The sequence below is a fragment of the Etheostoma spectabile genome, chromosome 22 (assembly GCF_008692095.1).
Source record: "Etheostoma spectabile isolate EspeVRDwgs_2016 chromosome 22, UIUC_Espe_1.0, whole genome shotgun sequence".
In the NCBI taxonomy this organism is placed as follows: Eukaryota; Metazoa; Chordata; class Actinopteri; order Perciformes; family Percidae; genus Etheostoma; species Etheostoma spectabile.
Genome location: NC_045754.1, coordinates 14,489,975 through 14,514,346, shown reverse-complemented (window position 1 = coordinate 14,514,346; position 24,372 = coordinate 14,489,975). Strand labels below are relative to the sequence as shown.

At 39.4% G+C, this 24,372-nt stretch overlaps 1 protein-coding gene across 3 annotated transcripts in view; it reads right to left on the bottom strand.

The window, feature by feature from the left end:
• Positions 1 to 2,308, bottom strand: part of sema5a (sema domain, seven thrombospondin repeats (type 1 and type 1-like), transmembrane domain (TM) and short cytoplasmic domain, (semaphorin) 5A) — a 113,742-nt gene extending 111,434 nt beyond the window's left edge. For 2 of the 3 annotated variants that reach the window (XR_004327503.1, XR_004327504.1), the window contains exon 1: positions 1,778 to 2,308. The gene's annotated coding sequence lies outside the window, so the exon portion shown is untranslated. The remainder of the gene's footprint in view (positions 1 to 1,777) is intronic. The other variant, XM_032503940.1, reaches the window with a different exon arrangement.
• Between the last annotated feature and the right edge of the window lie 22,064 nt (positions 2,309 to 24,372).

Here is a 24,372-nt window from a genome sequence, read left to right as displayed (position 1 = left end):
TGCTCAGGATGCTTTATACTCTGGACACAACATCTGAGTAAGAATTAACATGTTCTCTAAAAAGGTGATTGGCTCAGGCTTAAAAAACAAAACAACAGTGGTGAATAAGTAGGGATGGGAATCAGCAGAGACCTCACCATACACTATCATCACGATACTTATGTCACGATATGATAATATGGCAATTTTAAACATATTGCGATAATTTGCGATATATTGCAATTTATTACATCAATTTTTTTCCAATTTCAAATGATGTCCCCAAGTAGAAACTTTGTCAACATCTGCTTTATCTAAAAAGATAAATTTCTCTGTTTGTTCACATCACTTCAATTTTATTGCTGCAAAATGGGATCATCAAGCAGACAAACTGACCAACACATCAGACAGATGGATGTCTGCGTATCCATACAGTATTGCCACGGAAATTATCGCAATATTATGCTGTATTGATTTTTACCCCCACCACTATACACAAGTGGCTTAGTTCATAATTATGTCCGGTTAATTGTAACCAATCATCAAGATCATGGCTGGAGATTAGCATTTAACTAAATCTGCTGCAGGGCTGGTAAGAGCCAAGGACAAAGCCGCAGGGTAACTGAGGAGCACACAAACCACATATATTATCTCCTTCACAACAAAAATCACGTTTTGCACCTACAGCACAAACACAGCTTCCACTATTGTATATTTACCTTGTCTAATCTACCCCGCTCACAGACAAATAGTACTCTGGATGCGGTTTGACGATGGCTTTTGTGGAAGAGAAATGCTTGGTTTTGATGGGAATGAAAGAAAAGTTCAAATAAAGCTTTTATACTTGGAAAATAACTTTGATAGTTTTACAAAACCGTAAAAATCTTCAAGGACTCGGCTCTAGCTCTATTGTGCGGAAAAGCTGGATGTTTGAGGTGTATGTCTGGAAAGACTAACCTCCTCAGCAAAGGGATGTGCAGAATAAAAGAAACTTATGGCACATTTTCCTTTCAAATAAATATGAAATAAAAGCATTAAAATGGACACAATCAGCATGTCTCGTGAAGGGCACACATTATGTTCATCTCCTTGGTGACAGTGACATCATTTTGCCAAATGCAAAGACCAAACAACACAAAGCGGTAAAGGTCCCATCTAAAAGCAGAGACAACGGATAAACAATTAGCATGTGCAGAAATCTATAGTTAAAAACTGAACACACACACATTTCCCAATGTGCATTTGGGCACTCAAAGCAGAGCTTTTTTTTTTTTAGACTATTTCCCTTTATATAACCATGAGCAGTCACATTATATATACATGCTTATACGCCTTCACATGCTGCAGTGAATGCAGAAGACTTGTGTTGCTGAGAATATTGGTTATAATACCAGACCCTGATCTATTGTCATAAGATATGGAAAAAGGAAAGGAGTTTGTGAAATATACAGGTCTGATGATGGGGGAGCCGTGGTGGTTGCACTCTGCCAGCACCACCAAGTGGTCAGACATCGCAAATCAAAATGCAAAACTTCTAAAACTGGTACTTTATATTGTGGGGTATTTGATTTGTCGATTTTTTATTTATTTTTTTTGCTGTAATATTGCCACTCTGCAACATGCTTTAACTTATTTTAACTTGTGATATGACCGTGAACTAGGATATGACAAGCAGTAAAAGTCATGGGTTTATTTTCAGGAGAAAACAAACACCTCGCGTTTAGAAACGCAATGTCTATAAAACTGTAACACATCTCAACAGTATATGCTGACTATATTAAAATGCGTTTCTTCTTACCAAGTGAGGTGCCCAATTCCCGTTCATCTAGTAGGGAGCGAAGCTGCGTGTCTTGTCCCGGTGAGAAGAGTGGTGTGGAGAAACAAAAAATAAAGATGAGCTGAAGATGATATATCCTCCGTTCTGTTGCGTATCTTGCCAGAAATCGACCTCAGTAAAACTCCTTTCACTGCAGAGATTCCTCTGTGCTCTCTCTCGTCCCAACGGAGCCCTGCGTGCTATTTCTGCCCCACAGAGAAACGCTCTTTGCCGACGGCTCCTCAGTGGTTTGTAATCGGACACCGCACTGTCGCGCTGCGCCACAGACAATATGCCTCCGCTCTTGGGGGGGGGGGGGACGCGGGTGCCAAAAAGCAACGGCGCAAAACAAAACTGTCCTTCTAGTAAAACAGTGATATATTGTGCACAAAAAAAAAAAAAAAGCCGAAGCGGATTGGAAGGGATGGAGATGTGTCCGATGCTGCTCTCAGTCACAGCTGCGCATCTCACGAGCAGGGTTTTGGATGGCTGAGGAGTGCGCGTCCACTCCAGCACCGAGGAGAAACGTGGCAGCGGCGCACAGCTGTTCTGCAGGTGGAGGAGAGGAATATAGCCCAAAAAAAACCGCGCGAGCTACAAGTGGGTTGGCTGCACAGTTTAAGTTATTTGGACACATTTACCTCGATATGGTTTTCTATTGATTCCAGCAGTTAAATTCCACTGTGGTTTGTCTCTTCCAGGGAGGTCAGAGGTCAACATCAGTTTTAGAAAAGCACTCTCCCCTTGAGCATTTGCATGTGAATCTGGGAGTTTTACATTACATTTGGATGTATACACCTTGTTATAGACATCCAACACCTTTCAGTTTGGAGTCTTTTCACCTGCAAATCCTCGCCCTCTGTGACAGAGCTGGTAAGGATGGGGAACAAACCCCATCATGCACATCTGTAATCACTGAGGCCCAGCTGTCTAATACTGTGATGAAGTGTTGAAGCTACACAAAGCACAACATCTTTTAACAGAGAAAATAAGCAGTAGAGAGAGAAAATTGATCGTTTTTAGAAAGTAAATGTATGTCATGTCAGCTATGAGTGTGTGTGTGTCTGTGTTTGCCTGCGTGTGTGCGTATGTGGGGTTTAAACCAGACAGAGAGTGACAGCGCTGTGCCTTTGTGTATTTTAATAGACACCCCCAGTTCAATTACCTATTAATCCTCCGGCGAATAAAGGCAGCCTCTATCAAGCTCCACAAGCCCAAATAGTGTCGTACACAGCTTTAGGGCTATGACAGCAAGTGTGTGTCTGTCTTTTTGACAGACGCGTAGTGGAGTCAACAACAGCCTGTTAATACGCCTCTTCGTTCAACATGAACGTGCTTCTGTGAATGCCCCGGCTCCTGTATACCCACATCTATATTCAAATCAGGTAATTTTCATAAAAATGTAGCTACCCACAAGGGGAAGTAAAGCTGAGATTTACATTTCAAGTGGCGTCCATGCAACTCTGGGAATAGCGTGGGTAACCTTTTCCTTTCTCTTGCTGCAAAGAGAGTCGCAAAGGGAGCTTTCTTAAAATATCAGAACAGATTGGATGAAGGTATGGCCCGCCAAAGGCCGTGACAGTGTTTGACAAAACAATAAACTTAGTTCTCAAATGTTAGTTAGAAAATCATCATATAGCGTACTTTCATCCATTGGAAGTGCTGTGACCTCCAGAACTTTCTCCTTGCTTCAAGAATTGCAAACTCTCTTTTACTCTGCATGGATTGCTCTCTGCCATGCAATAAAGTGTATCCCACAGAGCTCCAGCTAAGCTTCAGAGTGAGGCTTTAGCTGCCTGAATTGCACCGAGAGAGGAGGTTTCATCAGTAAAAATAATGTGGTGTCTCTGAATGAGCCATCAGACTCAATGATGGATGCTTTTGGATTACTTCATGATGGGAGGCCTGAGACAGAATGAATCAAAACAACTCTCAAGTCTCCTCTGGTGTGTTTGTGAATGTGTGTGTGGCCACCATTGTTGCTCAGCATTCCTGTTTTGATGTCAAGTGAACTCAAGTTGCCAGGCAACCACGAAAAAAAAATCTGTTTCAGAAGGAGCCTCCTATGTTTCACCTGGTCATATAAGATCTCAGCAGGATGTATTTGTGTGTATGTGTTTCATCTCCCAGCTTTTGAAGAAATGGGCGTTTATATTCTTTGTAGTCTACTAAGTGCAGAGACCAAATACAATTTTCAAAGAAATGTCATAGTAAAAGAAACTGAAGGCCAACTTTTATCCGTACAGAAAAAAAGCCATACCAACGTGGACAAAATACTAATTTAAGAATATTCCCTAGCACGTCTATTTAGTGCTTTTCATGCATCTGTAATGGCTTGTGTGCATGTTATGTGTGTGTAAGGAGGGGAGATGCTAACACCAGGCCAAGCCCTCGCTTTGGAGTCAAACCTTGGTTGCCGAGCCCCTAAAATCCCTCTCTCAAACATGCCATCTGTCATGCAGTTCCTCTGCTGCTTTTGATCCCGAGGTCAGCTCACACCTTCAAACACAGGCAGCCAACCAGCCAGCCGCTGGGACATGCAAAACACACACGTTCACCGACACATAAGCGAAAAATGTTCACATGTGGGGGTTGAGATATGGGAACACTTTGATGCTTTCACATATGCATGATTGTGCAAAAATGACTACATTTGAGTGATTTAGAAAAGTGAGAAGACAGGTGAGTGAGAGAGAAAAGAGGTCATTTCCCAGGAGCAAAGAAGTTGTGTGTATGGGGGCAGCAAGGGTGAGAAAGCGAGCGCAAAACTGGCCAGCTGTGAGAGACTGCAGTAATTCCTCACTCAGAGCTCCATACCTGGAGACTCAATGAGCCATCCCACGCTGCAGCAGGGCCAAAGCCATGCGATTTCTCAGGCTTACTCAGCCTTACTGCGTCCCTGCGGCAGCAGCATCCTGGGCCTCGAGTGCCAGGACTCCACAAAGTCTACTTTCACTTCCACGCTCCATGGAAGGAAGGATTGGGCAATGATGCCATAACTGTCACAGTGTCAGAGGAAGTATGTCTGCGACAGTTCTCGAGGTGACAGACTCAGCAAGATTATTAAGAGCTTAAGTTGATCAGATCTGAGAAAATACTTATTGATGTCTAACTTTTTTTAAGTCATGCTTGCAACATTGCTAGGGATGCCAATGCTGGTCAAAAGGGTTGGTTACTACTGGTCAGACTAAAATACATCAACTATTGGCTATGCTATTTAGCATAAATATTCATATTCCCAGATGAAATATCCTTAAGACTTTGGTCATCCTCAGACAATTCTTCTAGAGCCACCAGCAGATGGTCTTTTTTGTTTTCTAGTGAAATATCTCAAACTATTGGATGGATTCCCACGAAATTTGGTAAACGCATTCTCGTTCCTCTCAGTTCTCTCACCATCATCTAGTCAAAATGTATTTTATCCTATACTTTTTTTGGGGTACTTTGTACCTAAAATGATGAACATAAACATCACCTGCTAAAATTGTGAGCATGTTATGCATTGTAGCATTCAGTTTAGAACACCGAGGGTGCTGCTAGCAGCACGGCTGTACTCTGTGACTTGTTTCAAAATTAATTAAAAAAAAAAAAAAGAACATAGTCTGCTGCAAAACACTTCACTGTTTATACTCCCTGTTCTTACTTATAACATCATTATGAAGATTACTCCATCCTTCTTCTTATCTTTGTGGGTCATAGTTTACATCAACCCTACAAGGCAGTGTAGAGGTGTGATCAAGTGTTTTTGGGGTGTGGTCCTTCCAAAGGTAGTGAATGAATGGACTGCATGGGCTAATGAAATGCAGCACCAGAGTCCAGTGAGGTCATCTTTCTCGCTTTCTGCCCAGATTCTGGCTGGCTGTATTTGTCTTTGTCCTCCCCTCTATGGCACATGATGGATAGCAAAAAGAATAAGGCTGATGGTGATTCTTTTTCCTCTTCTTCTTTTTCTACCCTTCTTCTTTTTTAGTGTCTTCTTTTTTACCGATCACCATTAGCGAAGTGGTAAAGTTAAGGGCTGGAGAGATGAACTCTGTGAAATTCAATCATGGGAATTGAAGGTTTGGAGGCGTGAGGTCTTGGCCCCATGGGCAGTTTGGAGATTGCTTTAGATTAATTAATGTCAGAATGGAGAGGGTGAGGCTATAGAGGACAATTATGTATGTGACTGCTGGGCATGGTGTTCGCCATTCACAGTAAAGAGTGCAGTCTGCTGATTTTCCTCTGTGTTAAGAAGATATTTTATTCCCAGTCAGTAATTTTGAGAAGCCAAAAGCAATTTAAGTGGCGATAAAGTAGGCAAAAGCCATGGCTAAATGGATGGAAAAATAAAGCCACTTACGTAAGTACTCAAGGCGCGTATAATCCAGAGAAGCCACGGCGGGGAAAACTACCGCCATCTCCTGTGCATTGTAATCTTGTGAAGGCAGACCCGCAGCTAAAAGGGGACTACCACTCAATTAAAGAATTCACATTTCATTTATACATCTTAAAACGGTTCAGTCAAAACATATAAACCACCATATTGTGTGAGTTTTGTTTTTAAAAAGGATCTTGTATTACTATGGCAAGGCTATCAGCTAAAAAATACCCTTATCTGTAGAAAATTAACTTTGAAGTCACAGCCACTTTTGCTTCTTCCACTTCATAGTGAGTGGAGGTTCACATCTTAGATTAAGCAGAGATATAAAGTATGCGCTGGTCCTTGTGGCCGCACAGGACCAAAGTGATTGTTTCACCAGCACTGGACAAAAACATTTTTTTAGAAAACAGGAATAAATCCCCTCATTTCTAACTCAGCATAAGCAATTTGTTTCAGGGTGTCTTCACAGGCCTCTTGCTGCACGGTGCTGTTTGTTTTCTCAATACACAAGTGTATCCTCAGTAACTGAGGACACAGACATCATCATGCACTTCAATATTACACAAACACTATGAAATGTGCCTGAAATACTTTGTTTCTTTTTCCTCTCGTTCTCACTCTCGCATGCAACCACAAAACAGAGCTACCCCCGCAGACAGACAGACCGACCGACGTAGAGGGAGTTTGTATTTGCGTGAACCGTGATGCACTCTAAGCAGGTGAGCACAGGAAATCAAGATTGGTCTTCTCGCTACGCTGCATTTCTATCTCCAGAGTTTTGGAAACCTTGATTTATGTGTGCTTCTTGGGTCTGCAGAGGAAAACGAACAAATGTCAAAAATCTGAGGGGCTTTCACAGTTTTCTAGCCTAACGGATAAACACAGAAATTTAACAGCTTTGAAAGAAATGTTTAACTTACATTAACATATGTATTCTTTAGTAAATATATCACATCACTGGCTTTGTATATTACAGAGCAGATTTATATGCCTTACATACCACTGAATTTAATAAACCGCCCTATTAAAAAGGAAGAAAAATCAGCACCAAGGCCAACAACAGCAAACCAAAACTTGCATTAACTGATAATAATCATACTCATTACCGGGGTATTATCATTTCTTATTATTCTCGGTAATGGAGATCCTGTTTTTTATAATGAGGCTGCAATATGGCACAGGAACTCATTAGAAAGGAGCCACCACTGGAAATACAGACATCCCTCATCTCTGCACGTCTCCTGCAACCAACTGTAACATGCTGCCCATTCTTCTCATGAGAAAAAAAAACTTTGTTGACAAGCAAGGGGGTGCTTGGGTAATTGTTTTTGCCTCACTTTGGACAGGTTAATTAATTTCAATTACTGGCAGCTCTCCAGTTGGAGGTTAGAAGTCAATGCTGCAAGTGTGGTGACTGATATATACTTTTCCATATATCCAAGACAACATAACTATGTTGGGGTGACAACCTGCTTGGGATTATATTTAGACACACTTGTCTCTGAAGCTGCTATTCCCGACTGATACGAGAGAGTAAGCTCTTGAGAGTCTGTAGCTGTCTCCACATAGTAGAACGGTAACCATCAAAATGGCATTATGAGATGGAAGCACCTGCTTGTTTTCAAGAAATTTAGGCTATTCAACAAAAAGGAAGACACTTTGGTTTTGGCTTTGAACAAGCCTTCTTCCCCCCTCACCTCCTGTACTTACTTTCACCTTTTCCCATCATTGAGGAATGCCTTTGGACAAGATGAAAGCAAATATCTAAACACTTCTGTCAGGGCACACTAGACAAACTATATGGAGAGAGCATGTGTGAAGTAAAGTACCTCTAAAAGCTACCGACAGTTTATAATGGTTTAATGTACAGTATAGGCCAGACTGCATGCGTTTGCACTAAGTTGAAAAAAAAAGCATCATCACAGTGGATGAAGGTTTTTAAAAGCAACATACCCTGTTGAAAAATAGACTCAATGATGGTGTCACTGATTACTTAGACAAATATTCAGCTCAGGTTAGAGAAACAGGAGAAAATTATACCTAATTAGGAATTTGGTTGGATTGCCATTGCATGTTGAACACCTATCTCTAGCTGCTCTGAGGCCACGTTCAGATGGTTCAGGCCAACTTCAGCCCTGCGTGAAAAGATGCAGTCCTCTAATTCATTTGAATAGAGCCAGTCCAGCCGTGGAGGAGGGTTGCCAACGCAAGGGGCTCTGGAATTTTTGTTTTGCCATAATGCAACCTGAGGTCATCTGGCAAGGCATTGTACTGACCAATTACACACACATTTATTGTCAAATACTTGGTGAGTTAAGAGTAAAATCTTGTTTGTTAGTTTCATAAAACATTATGCAGTGTTCTCACGTAAGGCACTGGTCTGTTTGAAGTCGGACTTCCCAGAATGTATTTCACTGTCCCACCAGTACCTCAAACAACAAGCCCCCCAAGAATGCAGACCCCTGTGTTGTTTTAATGTTCAGTCTGAATTAAGCTCAGGCTTAATATATACATGCATATAAATGCTAATGTCAGCATACAACAATAGCACTAAACGCAAAGTACAGCCGAGGCTGACTAATTAGCTTTACAGGTATTTCGGTCAGAATCCAAGGTATTGAGAATATTGGAAAGTTGAAACACTATTTTATATTGATTACCCATCCTGAAGAGAACATGCATGCATGATTTTGAGAAGCATTTTGCTCAATGCCACAGATGTTAACCTCATGGTGGTGCGAAAGGACAAGTCAGCCTATCATCATATGCAGGGACGTGCACAAGTATGGGCTATTGTTGCCTGGGCAACTGCCCGTTTGCCCTGGTTGGCTTAGATGCCCCTCTGGTGAAAGAGCCTAAATAAACTTTTCTTTCTTTCTTTTTTTGCGGTTATGGCAGCATTAATACGGCAATCTTTACTAAAGTTAAACCAAATTAAATCGCTATATCATCCAATCTGGCCCTCAGCAATTCTCTCTAACCCCAGTCACGTGACTTTGTTTATATTTTCACGCATGAACAGCCGCAAATTAAAGAGGGAAAGCCTCATTTCTAGATTAGCGCAACAGCCCCTCCAAATGTTTGTGCATGTCCCTGATCATCTGGGAACCATAAATGTCTGTACCAATAATTCCTCTACATGTTGAAATATTTCTCAGGATGAGTTAAATCTTTCTAATAGTTGTTTTTGAGATTCAGAAATCATGGCCTTCACAAGACTTCCTGAATATTTAAAACATAATTAACTATATAAATAGTGTAATTACAACACATGATTAACTGGAGACAGTAGAGACATATCAGTCTGCAGTGTACAAGTTTTAAAAGTTGTTTAAACCCTGGAGCAAGTTAGGATGTATTAGTCAGTGAAGATGTCGATTATGTTAGATGAGATTTGCAACTTGCTTTTATGTTGCAATATTCAATATTAGGTCTTGAGCAGGATTGTTTTTTTCTGGTGATAACAGCATCGACAGCAATTAGTCATAATCAACTTCCTCAGCACGCAACACCTAACACAGATTGTTCCATATGCAAGCCATTTTTTTAGGGGATGCCAGGAGATGTAATGTCATAAAGCTTCTGGGCTTTTTAAAAGGTATTATATTGCTGTGTGAATAATACACGAGATAGATTGGTGAAAATTACAAGCTGTTTGCAACAGATTTAAAGAATTAAATATTTATTTCCTCTCAATCCATTATTCATTTGGGAGTTCATCAGATGTCGGGCAGAGTCAACACAAGAAAAGACAAGCACATCATGTTCAGTAATTTTCGTTCGCTTTTATAAGACCAGGATGGTGATAATGAAGCACTTTATCTGTGCAAGTCTACATGTTAGGTCGCAAAACGCTAATTATTTCTTAATTTTATAGTATATAAATTATTAATATAATTAATATAAAGTATTATACATTTTCCCTCGGGAAGGGTACCGACTTCCCAAGTGCGACCTCTCGGTCGGAATCGGCAACAAAATTAAACAACCTGACTTTGTCGATCCCAGTGCACGCTTCTCACTTCAACGAAACATGTATTACCATAATAGCTACATGGGGCCACATCAGCCCCGATTGATTGGTTAATTGCTCAGAATCCCTCAACTGTACCCCAGTGGCCGACTTTTGCCGCCTTAGGGATTTTGGGATTGTGTCAACATTTCCCCATGCCATCTCATTCAGTCCCTCTTTCTGCTACTCTTCTACAGAGCGTGAAGCATGAGATTGGATTTACAGCATAATGGAATAAAGCACATTGTTTCTCATCTGTGATAGAACCCGACTTGTCCAGCTGGAAAGTTGATCAAAAGCTGTGCATACAAGAAGAAAGAATTGTTTTATTCTTGCCCTCTTGTTGAGTATTCTTCCCCAAAACAGTACATATTTGGGTTTCTTGGTGCTGACGCTATTGATTTGCTTTGTTGTATTATGCTGGGTTTTGGAAGAAGAGTAGGAGTGAATAAAAGAGGTCTAAATCAAGCGATCAAAGGCTCTGATGTGACAGGTGTAGTGTTTTCCTCCAAGAAGCCTGTGGTGAAATTTGTATAGAACTAGACGTGATGAAATTCATACTCCTTAATTTAGTGCATTGTTTCGGCAGCTGTGATGAAGATTACTTAGCATTCTTGGCATTCATGCCATCCCAATGTGAAACTTAATCAGCAGGAATGTTGTGATCTGCTTTTCTTTGAGATCTACAGAATGTCCATTTTTCTCTTTGACTCCCTCCCTTTCATTTCTGTTAACTGACTTTCATCTCAGTTAATTAACTCTTATCTGCTCTACTGTTAAAATGATAACACTTTCCAGTGTCACACCAAAGCATAAGTTACAATGTTGCCGTGTCATCTATTACCACTTTATTTTCATTTCCATATACACGAGGTATAAGCAGAGCAAAGAACATCTATGTGTTTGGGTTGAAGCAATGAGACTGGAAGGTCAGACTAGATGTAATTACTCGGAATCTTAATGACTTCTTTTGGAAACTGGCGCTGGCAGCCCGTCGTTCAATTTATGTTCTTGACTTTTTAGTTGCTCTTTAACAGTGTGAAAATGCAGAAGTTAATCACTATCTCGTTGCACTGAACAGCACTTGGATGAAAGCTGCAGGTGCCACAGTCTGGAAGTATAATAACAATTGAAATTAGCATTTTAATTGCATTATAATGTGTTGGGCTTCTGTCCATACCAGTGCAAATGAGACACAGTAAGTATGGTCCTTTACCTGGTTCTTTGTGTAGCGAGAACACAGAACAATACCTTCAGAATAGCCCTGGTGAAGTCTAATGAGAGAATAGGAAGAGCAGTCGATTCAAACAGAAGACTGTTTTAATTCAAAGGAGAGAGGGTAAACAGTGTTTCCAGCAGCTTTATTCCAACTATTAACTTAAACTTTCAAGACTGTGAAATCCGTTATCATTAGGTCTCGCAAGACAAAAGGACTTAAAGCAACAGAGGAGAGAACTGAGAGGATAAGACAAAAATGTGTTTTAGTTGGACCTGTGGTAAAAGATAACAGCCTAAGTAAAGCTAGACAATTCATTTATTTACAGATCTACAAATAAAAGGTAGAAATGCATATAGATAACCCCTGACTTGTCCTCTAATGGCATTATGAGGTTGACATTTGTGGAGTAAAATGTCAAAAAACTAGGCCTATTGGATGAATAGCCGATGAAATTAGGTTCAGACGAAGGAATATGTGATTTGTTCTATTGCCTTCAATTCTTTTGTTCATGACCAAATACCTTAAAAACTAATCACATTCCCACCACCCACAGCTACTCCTTTACTACTTTGTGTTAAGTGCTAATGAGCCAACGTTAACACATCAACACGCTAAACTAAGTGAATCGGGTAAACGTTTCACCTGGTGCAGCATGTTAGCTGTTAGTTTTTTTCTTTGTCACATGCACAGTACATTGAAGATCTTTGAGTTTCGTCGGTTGGTGAGATAAAACAAGAAATGTGGAGATTGAATCTAATGCTCTGGGACATTTAATAGACCAAACTATTCATTTAGAAAATAACCCACAGATTATTTGGCAATTAGCTGCAGCCTTTTACTTCAGATAATTAGCTGCTGAAATGGTTGAAGACATGTTTTAAATGTGGTGAAGGAGATATTTCTAGATTTATATAGTTTCAAAAGACAAACACAAATTAACATCTAAAAGAACCATTTTAACTTACCAGATCTGGGTAATAATTTAAAGAAACCATCAGGCATTGCAAAAATCCATTAGGGCCTCATAGCATGCACCCCCATCTTGTCTGATATAATATTGTAAATAGATGAAAAAGGTTGACCACAGAAAGACAGGTGCTGACGACTCATATCTTTTATCTCACGTCTTAAAAGACAGAATCTCCAACATCAGCAGTTGGCAAACACGCCACATCAAAAAGAGTGTAGGAGTGGATGCGTCCATCCTAATTAGTATGATAGAGTCCTGATCTGTGAGTGAGTGAGTGAGTGAGTGAGTGCGCACGCACACACACACACACACACACACACACACACACACACAAAATCCGAGCCTACTCGGATTCCTTGCTGTATGTGTGTGCACACACACACGTTCCAACTTTATCCTTGGCACTGGAAAGATGAAAACTATTGGCGAGTTAAAATGCATTAAAATAAATAGAAGCTGATGTGTAAATACACACACACCAAGCCCAGCTGTAGTTTTGTGACATTCCTACACACACAATCCAAGAATATTCCTGGTGATGGCAGAATGAGCAATCTTGGCACATGCAGTTGAATTCTGCATAGTCAATGTGAACGGGTCTGACTGCCTGTCATCTTCTGTGGACTCAAACTTCAAGCTTGTAAGTCATTTCTGTGAAGGAGCTCCAGTTATTCTACGAGTAGTTTGACCAAAAAACATTGGGATTCAATTAAAATGTAAATTCTTGCTAAGTTGATAAAAAGGAACAACAGTCCTCTCAGTTTCTCAGGCATCAGACAGAAGGCGTCTTTTTTTACAAAGAGACCGGAAGTTGTTGTGTTGGACAGCAGGTGAGCAGTGTGTCCCAGCAGGGAAATTAACATAAGGTCAGGGGGTGGGCGGGATTCCAGCCATTCAGAGGGATTTACAGACTGATCTCCTCTCTGCTGTTTCCCTATCTGCTTCTCTAGCTTCCTGCACACCTATCTTCTGTGTATTGCAGGTCTTTGTCTGGTGCATTGACAGCTCCCAGAAAGACTCAATCTGGTCTGCACCTTTGAAGTTTTTCTACTAGCGGAGAGAAACTGTTTTGCAAGGAGCTGACACACTTTTTCGACTTGTGTTACTTAAAAAAAAAAAAAAAAAAAAAGTCGGCAAAATGCATGTCACGTCTAACCCAATATGCTGAAGGGCAAATGCAACACTTTGGAACACTGAATCCATATACGACTTGCAACATTTCTTCAAGTCAGATACATATTTCCAAGTTTTCAAATTTCACTTTTTTTTCATTCATACTATAGTTGTGGATATACCATTGATGTCCATTGGGGACATTATCCGAGATTAAAAATGCAAAACACACTGACTCCAGTGGCCGACAATTTACTTCTGGGAGGAGTGTACTGCTTGTTTTGCCATTTGGTGGGATTACAAGAAGTACTGGTGCCACTTAGAATGATCATATCCAGCAAGTTTTAACAAATTCTTAACATTCAACAACCGGATCTTAACTGGCATCTCATCATGCTCAAACACACTGTCTGCACCAGGTGCTCATCCTTCCCTTGTGACATTCAGACATCCTCCTCACTTATCCTGTCATCACACAGACACGGGAGCAGGCCCGTCCCTGCCCTCTAGATTACATCAGTAGTGGAGGGCCAAGGAGACATGATGAACCTGCTTATCATGATTTTGTCACTTGATGTTGATGAAAGCTAGTATGGACAGCAGTATTTTAAAGACACCGTGGGAAGCAAACCACACACTCCGTCCTATTCCCGAAGAGAAAACCTGCTTTCACTCTCTTTAAAACTTAATTTCCTTCACATAACATTACTGACTTGTCTCTTGACCAAATCACTAAATACCACCCCACATTACTAATCAATGTTTTTCAAATTAAATAATAACTGAATGAAAATAAGCAAGTCCACCATTGGATGACGGCCTCCAGACAACTTGATGAATCATACAAAAGTTTATCAGTATTAAGTACTCAGATCCTTTACTTAAGTAAAAAGTACCAACTTACAGTACATTAACATTAACTGCATTGACTTTAGTAGTAGAAGTAAATATAGAGAAGTATTTCAGCTTAATGTATGTGCAATGTATCAAATTATATATTATCATACATGGCATTATTAGATTGACAGCGCTTAGGCCTCAATGCATAAGTAGCATTTTATTGGTGTAGCTGGCACAAGGGGAGATATTTTTATCTACTTTATATACAGTTAATTTAATTTAATGTAAATGTGCTGTATTTATATAGCGCTTTTCCAATCTTAACAACTGCTCAAAGCGCTTTTACATCTACAGGGAACATTCACCATTCACACACTGTGGCCGGGGCTGCCGTACAAGGTGCCACCTGCTCATCAGATAAACTTTCACACACATTCACACTCCGATGCGCAGCACCGGGGGCAACTCGGGGTTCAGTATCTTGCCCAAGGACACTTCGACAATGACTGCAGGGGCGGGGATCGAACCACCAACCTTCCGATTGGCAGGCAACCGCTCTACCACTGAGCCACAGCCGCCCCAGTTAATCTGGTAGTTCCCAACAAAAGAGTAGATGATGGGAAATGATGCATGGGAAAGAGAAAAACAAAGTTCTCCTAGGGCCACAAACAGTTATTTATATGAAACATCTGTGATATTTAGAGGAGCAATTATTCTTTGGTGCAACTGCTAACAACTCATAAACGTCTGAAACGTGACACACACTACATTGTTTTTTGTGAGGGGTCATAAGCCAAAAAAGTTGGAAACCACTGGTTTAGTTTTTAATAATCATGTTTTAATGTAAAGTATTGATATGTAAAGTAACTACATATGTGATGAAAATACTTCCCTCTGATTTGTACTTTAATAGAAGTATAAATTAGAATTAAATGGAGATTTCAAGTAAAGCTTGATTACATCAAAATTAAAACTAAGTATAGGACATGAGTGAATGTACAGTGTCACTTTCCACAGCTGTTTGCCTTTAATCAAATGGGAACCAAACAGACAACAAAAGTTAAATAAAACTGTAAACTGACATGCTATGTGCTTAAACGTGGACACAATTCACTCATCCACTGCGGATTATTATCTCTGATCATATTTGAACAGATGTTAATGTTGGGACACTTTGCAGCTGTATGGCAGGATATCACCTGCTCTGTAAACAGGTCACAGTAGCGGATGTACAAACATCTTTAATAATAAATATTAAACACACCAACTAGATTTTTCAATAAGTTTGAAAAAGATGGCCACTTGCCAGAGGAGCTGCTAAAGAACTTAAGCTTATCAGGCATGCTTAGTTTTCTATATATAATTACAGTGGAAGTGCCTTCCATTTCTTATTGTTTTATTTACTTTAAAAGCATATTACACACTGTAGCTAACTGGATATAGGGTTAAATCCCAGTGAACCAGACTAAGAAAGTACAACTTAAAGTTATAAAGGTGTTCAGGCAGAGAAAGGAAAAAAATCTGCTCACAGTTTAAAAAATCATTAACGTTCCGATGTTGTGATGTTTTGCAGTCCTTGCACAAGGATGCAATATGAATTTGTGGCAAAATTAAAAAGAAAAATGCAAACAGTGTATAACTACTGACAGGTACCCCCTCTTGCAATAAAGTGGGAAATCAATAACAGGCATATTTTTTTACATCTTAACCATCCTCACCCATACCTGGAATGTGCCTCTCTTTGTTTTTTCCACGACCACTGCATGCATACCTCCCTCAAAATACTAGTCACTGGATAGGCTCTGACGTGCGAGGCTTGGAATTGCAATACATCTTTGACAGACAACACAGGGTAATTGAGCCGTCTATTCCGTTTCTCAAACGGCCTTGACGACCTCAATAATCTTGGAAAGGGTTCAGTGAATATCCTTGAGGAGTGTTCTGTGTTGTATCCATTATACAGCTGTTTATACCAGGATGAAATGATAAGTAAAGTGGTTTAAATGATGGATTGTTGCCTGTTTTCCAAAATGCAAATATTTCCCCTGAAAGCATCAATTACTCAAAGCAAAACCAGTGCGCAGCATACAGGAGTGACAAACACAGAGTGCTTATCTAACTAAAACACACAGGAACACACAAATATATGAAGGCTGTATTCTTGATGGATTACATTCATTTCAATGTTTAAAGTGATATCTGAATATCTGTTTCAAAAAATAGAATCGATTAGGCATGCAAGTTCATTTTAATTCCTATATATATATATATATATATATATATATATATACACACACACACACACACACAGTATATATATATATATATATATATATATATATATATATAAAAAAAACAGGGATGAGAATGGGATTGTGGCTCGTTTTTGCAGTTGGCCATGAAATTTGATCCAACTTGTCTAACACACATATTGCTTATCGAAAGGTTTATAATTAAGTGTACACACATTTTAAATTATTCAAGCTCAGCTGATATGTATGCAGCTTAGTGATGCAGCAGCTGAGAGGCTCAGATATGAAAAATGAATGTCCTTGAGTATACACTCTGCAATGCATTCCAAAAGTGGGCTGTACAATTGATCTTTATCGATTGTAGAGCCCATTATTAATTTTTTTTCTCCATCTAAACTATCACACTTCGGAACAAATCTCAATGCCATTTTCTGTCACAAAGATGTGCGATAAAAGAAATCAATCAATACTTAAATGATACAAACCAAGCGCACTGCTCTTGTCATGCATCAGCAACAGGTACAGGCTGCTCATAAACATGTGGTTTAAATGATCACTGGTGCAAGACTGCTCTCTAGTGGCACCTCATAGGTTTACTTTTTTCAAAGTTGGCCTCAAAAAAGTAGTCACATGTTCATTTCAACAATTTTTGGACTCTGTAATCATCCCTCGTGCACATACAGGCTGCAAAGAGACCAATTCCTGACAGGATTCCGATAGGTGTAAGGCATGGGGGACTAAATCTACAGTAGCCTACAGTTTTCTAGTTAGACAAATTAAGGAGGTATCCTCCAAAGAGAGTACCAAATCCCCCCAGTGTGTATCCCTCCACTGCAGCTCAGCAAGAGGACACTGCTTGAAAAGAAAAAGAAAGAGAGGGGATTTTCTACTAAAAAAGGCTTTTGAAGAAACTGGTCTTTGTTAAACTTAAAAATAAATTTGCAGGGTTATTTTGACATGCATTTTAAAAGGGCACTTCACACAATGTTACATATCTAGTTCTTTTTACTCATCACACAGCCTGGGAAACACATAAATAATGTCCTCTGTGGGTCTGGACAGAGCGTTCCAAAGTTTGAGAAAATAACTGATTAACTCATCAAGATTGTATAGGTTTAGGCTTGAGACTTATAACAGAAATAGAAAAGAAACCTTTGTCAAATAGGCAAAACTAAAGAAGTGGTACACTGCAAAATAGAAACAAATCATTAGGAATGACTGTTATGAGTGTGAAATTAAGTAAATGGGGTCTTTTTTGGAACCATTGTTCGTCTACAGCACAAGGGGTCATTAATTACAAGTGACTTCACAAGGCAAAGCAAAAAAAATATCACCAGCAGAATTAGGAACAACAGTTTAATACAGAAAACGGATTTCCCCCAAATCAAAACATAAAAGTCAATTCTGCTTAACTCGCAAAGCTACTACTGTAAATGGAGAGATCGGATATGTCTACCATCATGGGAATGAACATGAAGTTATGTGACGTCAATGATGTCATTAAGTGATGTCAACAGAGTTCAAAGCTACATTCGGATTTGTACCTTGCAGCTTCTCTGTTGCATGCCTCCGATTTTACAACCACAGGAAAGATTCTTTAAAGGCATCAGTGACCGAAGCTCTATGATTTGTCATTACAATATGAAAGATTATCATTAAAAAACATTTTAAATGCAGATTCTCCGTGAAGATCTCCCTTTATGTACTTCCCCAAGGCCCCGAATACATTTATACAGCATTCATTTTTCTTTTTTCTTTTTGAAATGTTCAGAAACTGTACACAGATTACCTTTTTGCTAAAACAAACACAGGAAGCAGAGCATTGTCTTAACAGTGTTATTTTCGGACATACTGAAATACAGTTATCCAAAAAGCAAAGTAACAACCTTTCCCAAAGCAATACTATAACAGACAATACAAACACAAGAAATACACTAAGTCGGCTGACCTCTACCAGCCTGTGGCAGATAAACAGATAAGAAACAGACACTGTTGTTAAAAAAAACAAACATTTTGGTTAGTCTTCATATTGCAACAATGATGAAAAAAACTAATAACTGAGTTTTGTGACTCATAAGCCTTTAGCTCCAAAATTGTTTGGAGCCTGAGCTTGCAGCCCTGTGAGTATCAGAATTGTTCTATTTTTTTCATTTTTCAGTTGATGATATTGTTCTCAATTCAAGCCTTCAGCTCAACATTGCATTTCATAACCAATCTGATTATCTTACAGCTGGATCTACAACGACAGAAAATGTTTGTTGAGGGAGAGAGCAACACTTTTTTCAGACTTCAGAAGACCAATTCAATTAAATTCCAAAACTATTTTTAAAGACACAGAAATGTAATTTTATACCGTTTGCACAGAATCTTGCTTTCTGGCATACAGGTGCTCATGTAAAGCAGCGACAGGCAGAACCCAGGAGTAGATGTGATCATTTACAGACAATCTCTTCTGCTGCCATGAAGTGTTCCTTTATTTCACCAACTTGTTTCACTAGTCCTCGCTCACTTCCATTCACAGATGTGATAGACACTTAAATTGCCTAATGTCCCAGTATAATCACCATGATATATTTAACATAACCAGTTATGCTAATAAGGTAATTATTTAAGACAATTGGTGCATTTATTATCAAATAGTTCTCCTTTGACATACTTTGTCTTCAAATTACACATCATTAATGAAGCATTGACAGTAATAAGTTTGCAGAAGTGGAAACACATCCAAGTTATTTAAAATACACATCTTCACAGCAAGATGCACCAAAATCTAATTAGACTGTCTACACTATAAATTGTCTATAATGCACTAATGTCATAATGTAATTCGGATCCTGTACTCAGAACAAAGTCTATAGACGCAGACACCAAAACTACATAATGTCCTACATATTAAGTAACGAAGTAGCAGGAACTAAATATAACTCAATTCCCCAATCATGCTTGTAGAATAAGTCAATTAGTTTATATCTGTGAAAGGAAGTGGCCTCAGACATACAGCTGGAAGCAAATTTATAAAATGAACAGAACACACTTTCAAAGCATCTGTCTTTCAGCTCATCTGTATCTCACCCATTTACCTTTGAGCTTCGAGGTCAAGGCTTCTTTTCTTATCCCAGCTGGGAGGGGGTTCTGCAGCCTTGACTTGAGGCACACAAGCTTCCTGAGGTCATCTGTTATTGCCAAACTCCATCAGATGACCACTTTTTGTTTACACAACACAAAGTAGAAAAACAACTTGGATCTAAAAACCATCCAAACACACACACACACACACACACACACGCATACACACACTTGCATCCAAATAAACATCTGCTCTCGTGTGATGAGAGTTAGGCTGGTAACAATCACTGAGTTTGAATGTAAGAAGGCAGTGCATGAAAAAAAGGCAAAGTGGTATAAGGGATTGATTAGGTGGACCTGCTCTCTGACTGGACCTCCCTGTGGCTTACAGGGACGTCTTGTTGACCGACTTGTGGAGGGGGCGACAGTGTGTATGGGGGTGGGGCTTCATTTACGCTAATGGTGTCTCCCTCGGAACTAAGAGGAGCTTGATGGGAGGGACGAGGAGCGTCTGCCTCATCTCCATGAGCACATTCGCTGTAGGGAGGGGGCTTCAGATCATCCTCTGAAAGGAAAGAAGAAAAAGGGTCAACCAGTCCATCAACGGTCTAAAAGACATGTGCATTAGGTTAAATAAGCTTCAACATTCAAATGAAAATAAGATCACAATATCATTTTATGCATGCTATCAAAGTTTTATGTGACAATGATTTTGCCGTGTTTTCACTAGCGGGGAGCTCCATTGCATCCAAACAAACGCTCCCAATTTCTCTCCAAGCTGCATCACCACATGACAAGTGCATGTTACTGCAGATGAAAAACTGTGCACAGGAAAAGACGGCCAGGACACTGATGTGAATTAATGTTGTGTCTTTCAGAAACACAGGAAGGAAATGCGCTGAAAGAAAACACTTCATAGGAACTACAAAACTGTGTCAGAATCTCCGAAACCCAGTGATGGTGAGGAAGAACAGACAAAACGTTGTCGGAGAAAACTGACCGCAGAGCAGTGGAATCCTGAATCCTCCTCGTCGATCATCAAAAAATTGTTTGCAGCATGTCCCCTGTTTTTAACTTCTTCTCCACGTCAAGTTGATATTTTAGTCTCCTTATGGTCCCTTCAACCACTTCCTTGTTTGCTGTCCTCTCATTGGAAAATACGCTCCATTTTCACTTACTAAATACCACCTTTGCGATTCCGAAAGGCTTGTCTCTCCGTCACTGTCTCTCAGTCTAACAACACTCTCGGTTTAGAATTTACGCAGGAACATTTGACAGTGAAGACGATGACCTAGGATGTATTTTTCATATCTAATACCTCAAAAGGTCACAGAATTACAATTTGATAGTGATAGTAAGCAAAATTGAGTCTGACAGACGCATTAGGAAAGTGTAGGAAGAACATTAACCAGTTTAACTATTTAGATGACAGCAGGCCCTCAGACGCCCTCTGGTATCTCTTTAAAAAGATCATATGTGGGGGCGAAAACTAGGTTCCAACATCATGTAATACAATAAGTGTTTAAATATCAACACTTTCACTCTCTGTAACCCTACCTGGTAACACTAATAATAACCATCAGTCAAAATAGGCAAACTGATAGGTAGTTACACTTAAAGTTAATAGTTATTTTACTGTTAACTATGAAATTAAAGGAATCATGTTTACTAATGGTTAGGGTTAGGTTTAACAGGGTATGGTTTCACACATCACAACATTTTATGTTTTTGAGTATTTGTTAATGATAACTAAATGGTTTGGTAGGCATTAGTTGATACTAGATATTGAAATCATGTTTATCGATGGTTTATAAAACAGTTATTAACCACTGAATATAAGTATTAACTAAGTATCTATGTCAACTAATTATTTTGTATTACACTGAACTAATTAAATAAATTAGAACATTACAAATAATAGGTAAACATGTCATTGTTCTTAAACAGTAAAACAACTTTTAACTAAAGTTGAATTATCTATCTATATATCTTTCTAACTATCTATTGACAGTTTTTATAAAGTGTTTCCTCACATCTCGCTCTCAGACAGAACGAGCACTTCAGATCAAATTATATGGCAAAAGAAGAGACTCTGAATCTTGACACAAAACTCAACAACTAGTCTGGCTAGCTTGTATCCTGTTTTATGTACTCACAATGACATATTGAGAAACATAAATAGGGGAACAAAGAATAACAGGAACACAACAAATGGTAAATATTAGATTGCTCATAACGCACCAGCAGTGTGGTGAGTGCATGAGCCTCTCTCAGTGGAAATAGAGTAGTTTTTTTTTTTTTGCCTTACTAGGTTGGCCTTTGCCAGCAAAGCGAAAAACAGACAACATAAATGTGTTACCTTGAGACCTAATGGACACATGTGCAGTAAACATCAAGGCATGTCTGTCTAGTGTACAGAGATAACCTTGAAGATGTAGTTTCATTATGAATAAGGTACTGACACAGAGCGTACTTTGTCTTTTTAAAGCAAACAGAGTACTCAATGTGTGCAAACATATGGGAGCTTGTTTAAATCAGAAAAGTCTACCGATAGAAGTACTGTACACTCGTGAATAGCATTTCAGACTCCATCTGGTCTTGATTTGCTGGTTGTGACAGTGACCCCTACAATCACTAAGGTACATGAGTCTCCAAGCTGCACCAATTTTGATGGAGTCATGATGCTGGTGGTGTTAAAGAAGCTGGGGGCCAGTTGATGTCAGGAGTAGTATCAACCTGGTGCAGGTAACTGGATTAATAAACTGTACTCTGATCAGTGATTAGGTTTTTGGTTAGGGTGAAGGAGTTATAGTTTTAGACTTACACTGGACTTACTTCCGTGATAAGGGGTTATGCCGTAACAACGATGTCATTGTGCATAGGCTCGGTTATGTTATAGGCTATGATGTGCACCTTGGGCATTCGTTTCTAATACCAGTAGTCTGAACAATCTTGTTCAGAGTGAATACAACAAAGTGTATGATTGTGTTGACAAGAAGGCTTGGTTTTATTCTCCTTTTCAGTAACACACATACAGCAAAGCCCTTTCTACTGAAAACCTGGTGCTCTATCACAATAAGTGAAACTATGTTGCGACCACAGGGAACGCTCAGTGATAGAACAAGGCGGACTTTCCCCTTACTGCAGCTTACAGGAAATTATGAATGAAGACGTAAAAGGGGCTAAAATAAGAATTAGGCAGTCTTCCTGGCTGAACTTTTGATTCGCTTGGTGAATGAGAATGTTTGAGTGCTACCTCCAGAGACGGCCTCATATGGTGGTGGCATGTCCAAGTGGGAGAAGGATGCAGCTGGTGGCAGGGTTGAGGAGGGCTCTTCTATTGAGAGGTCATCTTGAACACCATACCAACTAGGCCAGACAGAGGTTTGCTACAGAGGAAAAGGAAACAGAGAGAATTAATGTGTTGCACACAAAAAAAAGCAAACGCACATATAAATACACCAGTGCACATACATCTATTAGCAAAAGCCAACAATTCAAATGTCAACACTGCTAACACTTTGAGGATACTAACTAGGCTCGTTTGACAGAACCCATCTCTAGAGAGAACATTGCTGCTGGTTATAATGATATTGGACTTCCTTTAAACTCTTCGCTTCAAGCCTATATTGACAATTAAGTCTAAACACACTGAAGTACAAACATCACTAAACAAACAGCAATTTTTAGGAACGGAATGAATGATACTGTAGGTGTGCTGCCTGTATTATACTTCTTTTTATGTGTTCAAACATGTGTTATCCATCATTGGGCTGACAAGCATTGAATGTTTTCAGCCCGAATCTGATGAACCATGTTAACCCTCCCCCGAAACATTAATGAGTCACATAAATAGGCAGTGGTTGACATTCGGTTGACATTCTGACAGGGAGAACGAGTATCCACAGTCATCTTCAACTGACAAGTTAGAGGGGTAAGTAAATATATTAAGGTCTGAGCATTAAGAAACCTTTTAGTTATTGTATCTCCTATCCCGCCTTTGAAGAAGCTCTCAATGTTTAAAGCTATAGTGCGTAGTTTCTGTTGCCCCCATGAGAAATTAGTAAGTAGTAAATTAGTAAGTAATGACATGATACAAGCCCCCTCACTCTGACATCTCTCCATTAGTGCATGTAAAGGTACTGAGCATGTGTGTGTAATTCAGGCCTTTGTGTATTAACAACAGAGTGTAAATTGTAATTTCCCCTTGTGGGCCTAATAAAGGATACATTAATCTGAATCCTAATTAATCTTAATACAGTAATCTCACATTACTCTTAATATTTTGGGACGGCGCATAGCCCCCACCCCTCCTCCACGCAGTTGCTAGTAGCCAAGGAGGACACGAAGGATTAAAAAAAAAAACATGGACTCTTAAGAAGAGGTAATTATCTTCACTCGAGTTTCCGTGCGCGAAAGTCGCCAGACAACACAATCTTCTGAACATAGTCATACTGAGAAATACAGAGAGTTTTGTGGAGCTGATCGTCTTAATTAGCTTTGTAGCAACTCATTTGGCAATGGCTTGAATCTAACAGATGTTCATTAATATCCAAATGTTACACACTTAAGCTTTAATTAGTTCAAAATTGCTATCCTTTGGTTGCAGGCATGATGAAGAGTGATGAAGAAAGATACAGCAAAAAATGATCATGCCAAGTTCAAGACAACCTATAATAGGCACCACTATTTCTGTAGGCCTAAATAACTGAACCAAAACCTAATAAGATGAAGTCTAATAA